This window comes from Triticum aestivum, chromosome 6D (assembly GCF_018294505.1).
Source record: "Triticum aestivum cultivar Chinese Spring chromosome 6D, IWGSC CS RefSeq v2.1, whole genome shotgun sequence".
NCBI classification, from domain to species: domain Eukaryota; kingdom Viridiplantae; phylum Streptophyta; class Magnoliopsida; order Poales; family Poaceae; genus Triticum; species Triticum aestivum.
The window spans coordinates 284,918,170-284,931,298 of NC_057811.1; positions in this window are offsets into that span (position 1 = coordinate 284,918,170).

Consider the following 13,129-nt stretch of genomic DNA (forward strand, 5'->3'; position numbering starts at 1 on the left):
ACTTTCAGATAAAGGCACAAATATATCACAAAGCCTTACTACATAATGAAAACGTCCAGGCAGTTCAGGTACATTCATTCGAACATAATGTCCTTTGAGCACTGACCCTCTATCAAGCGGGCGCCCTCTAGGACGTCGTCTAAATAGCGCTCCAGCGTGCGGTGGTCCTTGCCTTCGGGAGGGCCCTTAACTGCAAATCGGTGGCCTTCATCTTCACCCAGTACATCTTGACACGGGCGAAGGCCATCCGTGCACCTTCTATGCACACTAACCGCTTGACTGCGTCAATTCGCGACACTACATTGACAAGTCGCCGCACCAAGCCGAAATAGCTGCTCGGAAGGGGTTCGGCTGGCCATAGCCAAACTATGACGTCCTTCATGGCCGCTCCGGACATCTTATCCAGATCGGCCCACTGCGCCATTTGGTCGTTCAGTAGCGTCGGGCGCTCCTGCGCCGCGAACTGTGACCAGAACAGCTTCTCCGTCGCATGTCCCTCCTGAGCCTGGAAGAATTGCGCGGCATCGACGGCACTCTTCGGAAGATCCGCAAAAGCGTCTGGAGAAATCCACAGTTGATTAAGCAAGGCATATCTCTGATCGCCAAACTTAGTTTGTAAAAGAAAGGGCTTACCAGCCGCTATCTGTCCGGCCTGCCGGATCTCCTCGCGAGCCGCTCTCGATTCGGACCGCGCATCTTTGGCCTCCTAGAGGGCTTTGTCGAGTTCGGTTGCCTTGGCTTTATTCTCCTTCTCAACGGACTCGCACTTGCGGGCGGCGTCCTTGAGCTCTTGCTCTACGACGGATATCCGCTCCTCGAACTGGCGCCGGGTGGCCTGTTCGGCCTTCAAATCTGCAGCTGCTTTATGAGCGGCCGCATTGCTCACCCTGGCCTGTTCCTTGGCCCAGGCAAGTTCCCCCTTGAGGGTCTCGACCTCGGCAGCGCCATCTGCCATTATGCAAATAACAGCGTCTGAGTTTCAACCTAGTGTTCGCACATTCATATAGGCACAAAAGGGATGTTCGAAGCGTACCTTGCGCCTCGTTGAGCCGCTTGTTAATGAGGACAATGTCCTCATCGGCCAACTTCAGTTTCTGCTTTAGTTCGGAAACCTCCGTGGCCTGGGCGGTTGCCGCTAACAGTGAAGCCTATTTTTCAATCAAATAGGTATGTTACTTCCCGCAGATATCTATAGATCCTCTATTCTCCCTTCTTCATGGGTCGACCAGAGTCTCAAGGGCTACTATCTATATACATGTGTATTTTTTTCATATGGAAAGCAGGTAAAGACATTACATCGCATACCTCGAAGCCTGTTAGTAGGCTCGTGAAGTCTTCATTCAGCCCACTTTTGGCAGACTGAATCTTCTCAACCACCGTACCCATCAAGGTACGACGGTCCTCCAAGACGGACACACTCTGCAGTACGTCCATCAGGCTGTTCGGCGCCTCCGGGTTCATGGAGGTCGCCGCAGTATTAGGCGCTCCCCCCTCCCTTGAAGGGGGGCGCTCACCCGACTCCGGATCCATCTCCGGAGCGGTATTCGGCTGGGAGCCGAACAACCCAGGGCCCCCATCGCTAGTCTTCACGGGGGCCCCACACCCTATGCCCTCGACGGCTGAGGTATTCCCCTCCGGTGCCGTGTTGATGGTCCCCTGTACCTCTCGGCGATCCGGAGAAGTCCTCTAGGATGACACCTCGATGTCATCCGCCCTTGGGGGCGAGGAAGCTTGTGGTGGCGTCTCACTCTCCATCATCTCGGGTGGTAGATCCCCCGATGACGATGATACTTGAGGGAGATCGCGGGCCGGGCTGAAACACATAATTTAACATTATTCTCTCAATTCGCAAAGGATTGGAAGTATGTGAAGCATCCTTAGGTACTTACGATGCAGCAATAGGCTTGTTCCGGGGGCGCTACTTGGGGATTGCTTCGGCGTCGGTATCCGAGTCATTCGAAAGGGATATCCTTCCCCTCTTGGACGCTCCCTCCTCCGGATCTGCGGAGGCCGCCCTCTTTTTCTCTTTGAGAGGAGGGTTCTCTTCTTCCTCCTCCCCTCCTCCTTGTCTTCGTATTCCTCGTGGGAGGAAGGAGCCTCGGTCCCTCCGGACGTAGCGCCCGAAGTACCTTCGTGGTGGAGGCCATCTTCGGCCTCCTTGCTCTTCTTCTTCTTGTCTTTCTTTGCCGGCGCCTGGTAGGGCGCCGGGACCAGCATCCTCATTAACAGAGGTTTGACTGAGTCTTCAGGGAGTGGAGCCAGACATCTGTTCCGTTCCACCTTCTTTATCCAACCCTGTTCAAGGGGCGTAATTTTCAGTACCCCTCCGTAAAGATTGACGAACTAGGTAATGTTTGGAAATTTAACACTTACTGGGGAGGCCAGATTGTTGCAGTCGAGGCCGGTGACGTCAGAGGTCCTTGGCCACGTCTTCTGACTCTTGAAGAGCAGCTTCCAGATCCCTCTGTGCGTCGTGCCAAAGAATCGCTGTAGGGTTCGTGGCCCTTCCGGATTAAACTCCCACATGTTGAGAGGCCGTCGTTGGCAGGGAAGAGCTCGACGGGTAAGCATCACCTGGACCACGTCGGCAAGGGTGATGTCCTTTTCTATCATACTCTTGATGCGCTTTTGCAGCATCAACACCTCGTCAGAGGATCCCCAGTCTAGACCTTTGTTGGTCCAGGATGCGAGCCGCAGCGGGGGACCGGATCTGAAAGCAGGAGCGGCCACCCACTTGGTGCCGCGGGGTTCGGTGATGTAGAACCACTCCTGCTGCCATACCTTTACAGTGTCCACAAATGTCCCTTTGGGCCAGGTAACATGGCGGAGCTTGCTCACCATAGCGCCGCCGCACTCGGTGTGTTGACCGTCGACCACCTTTGGCTTCACATTGAAGACCTTGAGCCACAGGCCGAAGTGTGGGGGAACGTGGAGGAATGCCTCACACACGACGATGAACGCCGAGATGTGAAGGAAGGAATTCAAGGCCAGATCATGGAAATCCAGCCCATAGTAAAACATGAGACCTCGGACGAAGTGATGGAGGGCAAACCCGAGTCCTCGGAGGAAGTGGGGGATAAATACCACCCTTTCGCCGGGCTTTGGGGTAGGGATGACCTGCCCCAGGGTAGGAAGCCTGTGTGTAATCTCCGTCGTCAAGTACCTCGCTTCCCGTAGATCGTTGATGTCCTTCTCCGTTACGGAGGAGGCCATCCACTTGCCCTGGGAACCGGATCCAACCATGGCTGAAGGAGTGGTGGTGAAGGGAAATATTGGGATTGGGGCGCTGGAGCGTGAGGATGTAGAGGTAGGAAGGGAGGAAGGTGCGGGGAAGAGGGATAGATCCTTATCCTTTTATAAAGGCAGTGAATGTCAAGCGCCCCCTCCCCGGCCTTAAAATTTGCCTACTCCCAAGGGGTCGTGCGGATGGCACGGTTGGATTACCCAAATCCTCATTTATGAGAATCCCATAATAAGGGAGCCCGATCTCTGCTTGGACAAGACGTGTCACCGAAGGTTGCATCTCGAAATGCGAAGCGAGAGGCCAAAAAATGATTCAAAATAATGAAATGGCCAGACATAACGTCTTGCCAGTAAAACTGTCAGTAAAGACATATCGTGTTCTTTGATTTAGTATTATGCCCTTGCGGTAGTGGGTTGTAACTGTTAAACAGAGCCGGATATAGTTCTTGATTGATCAACTAGTTTGAAGTGTTCGGAGGAGGAACCCGCCTTGCAATGCCGAAGACAATCTGCGCGCCGAACATATCGTCATTGAAGCCTGGTTCAGGGGATACTGAGGGAGTCCTAGATTAGGGATCCCCGGACGTCCAGGCTATGTGACATGGGCCAGACTCGTGGGCCGTGAAGATACAAGATGGAAGGCTTTCCCCCGTGTCGGATGGGACTCCCCTTGGCGTAGAAGGCAAGCTTGGCATTCGGATATGAAGATTCCTTTATCTGTAAACCGACTCTGTATAACCCTAGCCCCCTCCGGTGTCTATATAAACCGGAGGGTTTAGTCCGTAGAGGCGATCATAATCATACAGGCCAGACATCTAGGGTTTAGCCATTAGGATCTCGAGGTAGATCAACTCTTGTAACCCCTATACTCAGCAAAGTCAATCAAGCAGGAAGTAGGGTATTACCTCCATTAAGAGGGCCCGAACCTGGGTAAATATCGTGTCCCTGTCTCCTGTTACCTTCGATCCTAGGACGCACAGTTCGGGACCCCCTACCCGAGATCTGCCGGTTTTGACACTGATAAGAGGGAGAGCGAGGGTAGGGGAAAATGGCTAGGGTTCGGGGGGGGGGGGGGGGGGGAGGCCGCGGAGAAGTGCACAAAACCACCTATGTTTTCTTTTCCCCTGCTTGTTTATTTTATTTTATTTTATTTTCTCTACTGATTTGCCATTTATTTTGCTACTAAATGAATTTTTGTTTATTGTGAAACTTGACACATAAATGCAGTGCATCAGCATAGGGCCACACACAAAGTTTCATGTGGTCGGGAAATGTAAGAATATCAGTTGGAATTTAAACGACCAAATTAAAATTTGCTGGACTACTAAAATATTGCTGGGGCCAAAATAAAAGTCCAATATGAGTTGATTTCTTCATGAGAATTACTTTGGGATTAATTGCAGCGTCTCGAACATTTTTGTTTTACCGCTTGAAGAAATAATAATTTGACATTATTTTAAGTTTGAAAATGGCTTTGATTTCTTATCAAGTGGCAATTTGGCTTAGTTAAACTGATGACAGGGCCCCATTAGTATGAGGTCACTGTAGCATGACACTGGGGGTGTTACAGACACTCTGTGAGTGAAGATCATTTGGGAGGCTCATTACTCTTCATCTCGGCCTCGAGATAAACTGGTGGGTTCCTTCTGGTGGAAGGATGTTATAAAGCTTCTTCCCACCTAAAAAAAGTTTGCAATTTGCAGGGTAGGCAGGGGAGATACAATCATTTTTGGAAAGATGACAGGTGGGATAGGCCACTTCAAGGAAAAATTTCCTGAGCTTTTCTCCTTCTCATTATCATTGTTCTTACTATTCAACTCATTAAGCAAATCATCTTGTCCCTTAAGTACTTGTTCTACTTGAGTTGTAACCATGGAAGCATGTTTACTAATAAGCTTAAGATCATTAACAGTTCTATTCATATAATCACTCAAGTGGTCAAGTATGTAAGCATTACGTTTCAATTGTCTACTAACATAAGCATTGAAGTTTTCTTGTTTAACAATAAAATTATCAAACTCATCCAAGCATTGACTAGCAGACTTATTATGAGGTATATCACCTTCATGAAATCTATGGAGAGAGTTTACCTTTGCTACTTGTGTGGGGTTATCAAGACCATGTATTTCTTCAATAGGTGGTAGATTCTTAACATCTTCAGCTTTAATACCTTTTTCTTTCATAGATTTCTTTTCCTCTTGCATATCTTCAGGACTGAGAAATAGAATACCTCTTTTCTTCGGAGTTGGTTCAGGAAGTTTCCAATCATTATCATTACTCAATATATTATTCAATAGCGATTCAGCTTTCTCAATAGTTCTTTCCGTGAAAACACAACCAACACAACTATCCAGGTGGTCTCTGGAAGCATCGGTTAGTACATTATAAAAGATATCAAGTATTTCATTTTTCTTGAGAGGGTGATCAGGCAAAGCATTAAGTAATTGGAGAAGCCTCCCCCAAGCTTGTGGGAGATTCTCTTCTTCAATTTGCACAAAATTAAATATTTCCCTTAAAGCATCTTGTTTCTTATGAGCGGGGAAATGTTTTGCAGAGAAGTAGTATATCATATCCTGGGGACTACGCAGACAACCAGGAGCAAGAGAATTAAACCATATCTTAGCATCACCCTTTAATGAGAAAGGGAACAATTTAAGAATATAGTAATAGTGAATTTTTTCCTCGTGAGCAAATAGGGTGGCTATATCATTCAATTTAGTAAGATGTGCCACAACAGTTTTAGATTCATAACCATGAAAAGGATCAGATTCAACCAAAGTAATTAACTCAGGATCGACTGAGAATTCATAATCCTTATCAGTAACAAACATATGTGAGCGGGATCAAATTTCATTCTAGCATGCAAGGATTTTTCTTTCAGCTTAGCTAACAATTTCTTAAGATCCTCTCTATCATTGCAAGCAAAGAAGTCTTTGGCAGTTTCTTCATCCATAACATAACCTTCAGGTACAACAAGCAATTCATATCTAGGGGGAGAATCATAATCTTTAGTTTCAATAATATCATCAGTTTCAGTAATTTCATTCTCTCTAACCCTTGCACATTATTATCAAGCATAGAAGTAGTTTCATCATAAGCATCATGCATAGTAGAAGTGGCATCATCAATAACATACGACATATCAGAATCAATAGCAGGTGTGGGTGTCGCAAGTTTACTCAAAACAGAAGGAGAATCAAGTGCAGAGCTAGATGGTAGTTCCTTACCTCTCCTCGTAGTTAAGGGAAAAATCTTAGTTCTTTGATCTTTCAAGTTCCTCATAGTGATCAACAGATATAAATCCCAAGTGACTCAGAGAATAGAGCTATGCTCCCTGGCAACGGTGCCAGAAAAAGGTCTTGATAACCCACAAGTATACGGGATCACAACAGTTTTCGAGGGTAGAGTATTCAACCCAAATTTATTGATTTGACACAAGGGGAGCCAAAGAATATTCTCAAGTATTAGCAGCTGAGTTGTCAATTCAACCACACCTGAAAGACTTAATATCTGTAGCAAAGTATTTAGTAGCAAAGTAGTATGGAAGTAATGGTAACGGTGGCAGAAGTAACAGTAGTAGTTTCGTAGCAATTGGAATAGTGGCAACGGAAAAGTAACTTAGCAAAGATCAATATGTGAAAAGCTCGTAGGCAATGGATCAGTGATGGATAATTATGTCGGATGGCATTCATCATGCAACGGTTATAACATAGGGTGACACAGAACTAGCTCCAATTCATCAATGTAATGTAGACATGTAATCCGAATATAGTCATATGTGCTTATGGAAAAGAACTTGCATGCCATATTTTGTCCTACCCCCTCCCCCGTGGCAGCGGGGTCCTATTGGAAACTAAGGGATATTAAGGCCTCCTTTTACTAGAGTACTGGACCAAAGCATTAACACTTAGTGAATACATGAACTCCTCAAACTACGGTCATCACCGGGAGTGGTCCCGACTATTGTCACTCCGGAGTTGCCGGATCTTAGCACGTAGTAGGTGACTATAACTTGCAAGATAGGATCAAGAACAAAAATATATTGATGAAAACATAATAGGTTCAGATCTGAAATCATGACACTCAGGCCCTAGTGACAAGCATTAAGCATAGCAAAGTCATAGAAACATCAATCTTAGAACATAGTGGATACTAGGGATCAAACCCTAACAAAACTAACTCGATTACATGGTAAATCTCATCCAACCCATCACGGTCCAGCAAGACTACAATGGGATTATTCACGCACGGCGGTGAGCATCATGAAATTGGTGATGGAGGATGGTTGATGATGACGATGGCGACGGATTCCCCTCTCTGGAGCCCAAAACGGACTCTAGATCTGCCCTCCCGAGGAAGAACAGGGCTTGGCGGCGGCTCCGTATCATAAAACATGATGAATCCTTCTCTCTGATTTCTTTCTCCCCGAAAGAGAATATATGGAGTTGGAGTTGAGGTCAGTGGAGGTCCAGGGGGCCCACAAGGTTGGGTGGCGCCCCCCAAGGGGGTGGGCGCGCCCCCACCCTTGTGGACAGGGTGTGGGCCCCCTTCACTTGATTCTTTCGCCAATATTTTTTATTAATTCCAAAACTTATCTCCGTGAAGTTTCAGGTCATTCCGAGAACTTTTATTTCTGCGCAAAAATAACACCATGGCAATTCTGCTGAAAACAGCGTCAGTCCGGGTTAGTTCCATTCAAATCATGCAAGTTGGAGTCCAAAACAAGGGCAAAAGAGTTTGGAAAAGTAGATAGGACAGAGACGTATCAGGAGGTCACTATGATTTCCATAGGCCATTGTCACTACAAGCATATGATCAGTTTAACACACTCCAAGCTTATATACACAAGAGGCAAAACAGTCTATTACCAGACAGGTGGGTTTATCCATGGACTAAGAAGCAATTTCTCCCAATTAACATTTACAAGCTGTTGATTGGCAAGGAACAAGCTCATCGGATATTTTTGAAACTTTGGAAAACATCTTGTAGATCGATGCACAAGACCTTCTTCTGGCTGATACTGCATGACAGAGTTAACACCAGGAACTTGCTGCACCGAAAATCCATGTACCTAGAAAGTTACAGTTGTGCTCTTTGCTATGACTATACAGAACAAACCTCAATACATCTTTTTTGGAACCTCACTTTCACACTCCAATGATGGGACCTCATCACCCCACTCAAGGACAGAGGTATCTACTTTCGTTGAGACACAAAATGCTTGCGTAGAACTCCCAACTGATATTGCTTTGGACATTGTCATCATGACATGTTGGGCTATCTAGTCAGTTTGAAATGATAAAATTTTCATATCTGCCTCGGTGCACCACCAAGGATGGACTCACTATCTATCAGAAGGCCTGTCGATAACCCGGATTAGAGCAAATCCAGAGAAAGCTAGCAGGATCAGAGATTGGATTGATATCAATTTAGTTTTATAATACTATGATGCTTTATTTTCCTAAAGAGGGTATTGGTTAAGGTAGGAGCATTTGTACTTTTTTTATCTTTGATTATATTAATAAAAAATACCGTAGAACGATTGTTCTATGGTTTGAGGTAAAAAAAAACAAATTCATACAGTTCCATTCGCTAAGCAATTTCGGATTGCTCTGGGAGTTGAGAAGTATGATGGCAACTTTAAACTGAAGACTTGATTGGACGATTACCTAGTTGACATTCATATTGACGGCGAGGAAGAGCATGTGGCTATGCAAATCTTTGCACTGATGCTGTAGGGGTCTGCTAGGGCTTACTCAATAGCCTGCCGACTGAAAGTATCTATAGCTAGAGAGATCTAGAGAGGGTCTTCATCAAGAACTTCGAAGGCACATGCAAGCGGCTAGGCGGCAGGCAAGATTCTGCTCATGTGCATCTAGAAACCTTGTGAAACCACTTGGGAATACATCCAGAGGTGGACCCAACTCCATAACTCCGTTGAGAATGTTTCCAAGCATCAGACAGTTCGTGCTTGAAGCAAGGCGTAAGATACAAGCATCCACTTCTTAGGCATGGACACTTCGGGGTTCACACCATGAACTGAATAATGGAGATCGCCAACTGGTACACAAATGCAGAGGAGGACGACTTGATCCTTAGAGGCATAGGATCCGCAGAGCCGTCCAACCAAAAGACACAGTCGGGCCAACACATGAAAAATGGTAATGAGAAGAAGAGTCACAAGCGCAAGTCTAATGACAATGATGGGGTCAGCGGTGCAGAGCTTGTGGCGCTCACATGCAAGGGAAAACACACATGTGTAACCACATCAACGAGTGCACGCCTTGCAAGAAATAGGCCATAGATGACATCCAGGACAAACCGTGTGTCATACACAACAATGAAGATATACTTTGTTGCCTTATGTCGTTAGAGCATCTCCAGCCATGCCCCCAATAGGCCCCAAGGCCCTTTTTTAGCGCTGGCGCTGAAAAAACGGCCCAGTCGCGCCCCCAGGAGCCCAATTTTCGCCAGTTAGACCCGAAACCGGTGCCCGTGGACCCAGGCCGAACCCGGCGCGCTGGGGGCGCCTGGGGGCCCCGGGGGAATCGTTTTTGGCACGAAAGCACGGTGGGGCCGCCGAGTCAGCGACCCCGGCGCATCGTCGTCCTCATCGCCTCGGTTCCCGCGGGGAATCAATGCCAAGGCTGCCGCGCCGGTCAGCCTCCATTGATGACTCATGGGCGACACAGTGAAGGCGCGGTGATGCACGTCCCACCCGAGCCCGCCACGCGTACACACGTCGGCCGCCCTCCCACTGCCCAAGCCCGGCTATAAAAGTCGTCCCTCTCCGGGGAGCACACACTCCATTCACCACAGCTCCTCCTCTCACCGTCGATGCCCCTCTCGACTGAGCTCGCCTCTCCTCTCCCTTCTCCCCGCCGACGAGCATGGCCGAGTTCTACCCAGGTGATAGCGCGGCGGCGAATGGCTTCGGTCGCCATCACCTGCACAAGGACGAGGCACGGCTCCTCTACGAGGCCGACTACCCAGCACCCCCGGACATGCGGGTGCCGGGCACGTGGAAGCTGAGCGCCGGTGGAGTCCCAGTGCCACCAGCGCCCATCGGCACTGCTCGGCGCACCGAGATCGCATGCATCCGGTCCTCGCCGACGGAGGAGGTGCGTAACCAGCCGAGGTACGCCCCCGACAGCAACACGTTGTGGACTATGTACTTCGAACACCGCCATGCCGACCATCTCGCCTCCTCGAACGGCGTCGAGCCCCGCGGCCGCCACAACTCCAAGGGGCGGCGCCGATGGTGGGGCGTCCCCGGTTGCACCCTCGAAGCTGTCCTCAAGAATATCGAGGCCGGCTACACACCGCGCCTGGACTACCTGGCGCCCCCAGCTTCTCGAGCCGTTGCGACAGCTCCTGGACGCCGCGGCGGATGGAGACGGCGACCACCTCATCGTCGGGCTCTATCTCCCTCTCCTCTGGTTCGCCGGTGCTCCACCCCATCAATTCGGAGCCACAAGAGATGCCGCTCGGGTGCCATACCCGCGGCGGCACCCTCATCATCCACGATGGCGGCCACCCCTCTCCTTCTTCTTTCCGGCTCGTAAGGCCGAAGATCGAGCCGGGGTTGCTCCCCGTGAAAAAGGAGCACGCAGACACGGCTGCCGACGACGAGACTGCCCTCAAATGGGCGAGGGCGGAGTACGTCCGCGAGCAGCTGGAGCGCCAGCGCCGCGCCTTCAAGGAGATTGCCGCTCGTCGCCGCGGACGCGAGGAAGGCGGCGTTTGTTCGAAACGTTGCATGGAAAACAAAAAAAATCTACGCACACGCAAGATCTATCCATGGAGATGCATATCAATGAGAGGAGAGAGTGTGTCTACGTACCCTCGTAGACTATAAGCAGAAGTTTTTAGTAACGCGATTGATGTAGTCGAACTTCTTCGCGCTCCAACCGATCAAATATCGAACGTACGACACCTCCGCGTTCAGCAGACGTTCAGCTCGGTGACGTCCTCCACCTTCTTGGTCGAGCAAGAGAGGGAGGTAGTGGATGAGTTCTGGCAGCACGACGACGTGGTGACGGTGATGGTGAAGCTATCTTCGCAGGGTTTCACCTAAGCATTACGAAAATATGACCGAGGGTGTAAACGGTGGAGGGGGCGCCGCACACAACTAAGCAATTGTTGTAGTTCTGCTAGGCGCCCCCTCCCACATATATATAGGTGGGGGAGAGGGGAGAGGCCAAGGGGCGCCCCAAGTAGGTCCGAATCCTACTTGGGGACTTCCCCAAGCTGCGCCCCCTTCCATATATGAGTGCGGGAGGAAGGCAGGAGGAGGAGGCACCCCCCTTTCCTTTCTCTCATGAGGAGGGAAAGGTAGGAGGGGCCACCCCTCCCTTTCCTTCCCCTAGGGCTGGCCAGCCACGTAGAGGGGCGCACCAGCCCCTTAGTGGGTTGGTCTGTCCCCTCCTTTGGCACATTAAGCCCATACACTTACCGGGGGTGTCCGGAACCCCTTCTTGTGACCCGATGAGTGCCCAGTGCACTCCAAAACTATTCTGGTGTCTGAATACCATCGTCCTATATATCAATCTTTACCTCTCGACCATTTCAATACTCCTCATTATGTCCGTGATCTCATCCAGGACTCTGAACAACATTCGGTCACCAAATCATATAGCTCATATAACACTATATCGTCAACGAACGCTAAGCGTGCGGACCCTACGGGTTTGAGAACTATGTAGACATGACCGAGACACCTCTTCGATCACTAAGCAATAGAGGAACCTGGATGCCCATATTGGCTACTACATATTCTACTAAGATATTTATCGGTCGAACCTTATGACAACATATGTAATTCCCTTTGTCCATTTGTATGTTACTTGCCCGAGATTCGATCGTCGGTATCTTTATATCTAGTTCAATATCGTTACCGGCAAGTCTCTTTACTTGTTCCGTAATACATCATCTTGCAACTAACTCCTTTAGTCACTTTGCTTGCAAGGCTTCTTATGGCGTGTATTACCAAGAGGGCCCGGAGATACCTTTTCCGATACTCGGAGTGACAAATCCTAATCTCGATCTATGCCAACTTAACAAACACCTTCGAAGATACCTGTAGAGCATCTTTATGATCACCCAGTTATGTTATGACGTTTGATAGCACACAAGGTATTCCTCCGGTATCCGGGGGTTGCATAATCTCATTGTTGAAGGAACATGTATTTGTCAACAAGAAAGCAATAGCAATAAACTGAACGATCAATATGCTAAGCTAACGATGGGTCTTGTCCATCACATCATTCTCCTAATGATGTGATCCCATTATCAAATGACAACTCATGTCTATGGTTAGGAAACCTTAACCATCTTTGATCAACGAGCTAGTCTAGTAGAGGCTCACTAGGGGCACTGTATTTGTTAATGTATCCACACATGTATTTAAGTTTCCGGTCAATATAGTTCTAGCATGAATAATAAACCTTTGTCATGATTTAGGAGATATAATAATAACAATTTTATTATTGCCTCTAGGGCATATTTCCATCAGTCTCCCACTTGCACTAGAGTCCATAATCTAGTCCACATCGCTATGTGATTAACACTCATAGTTCACATCGCTATGTGACCAACACCCAAAGAGTTTACTAGAGTCAATAGTTTAGTTCACATCGCCATGTGATTAATACCCAAAGAGTACTAAGGTGCGATCATGTTTTGCTTGTGAGAGAAGTTTAGTCAACGGGTCAGTCACATTCAGATCCATATGTATTTTGCAAATTTATATGTCTATAATGCTCTGCATGGAACTACTCTAGCTAATTGCTCCCACTTTCAATATGTATCCAGATTGAGACTTCAAGTCATCTGGATCGGTGTCAAAGCTTGCATCGACATAACCCTTTACGACGATGTCGTGGGA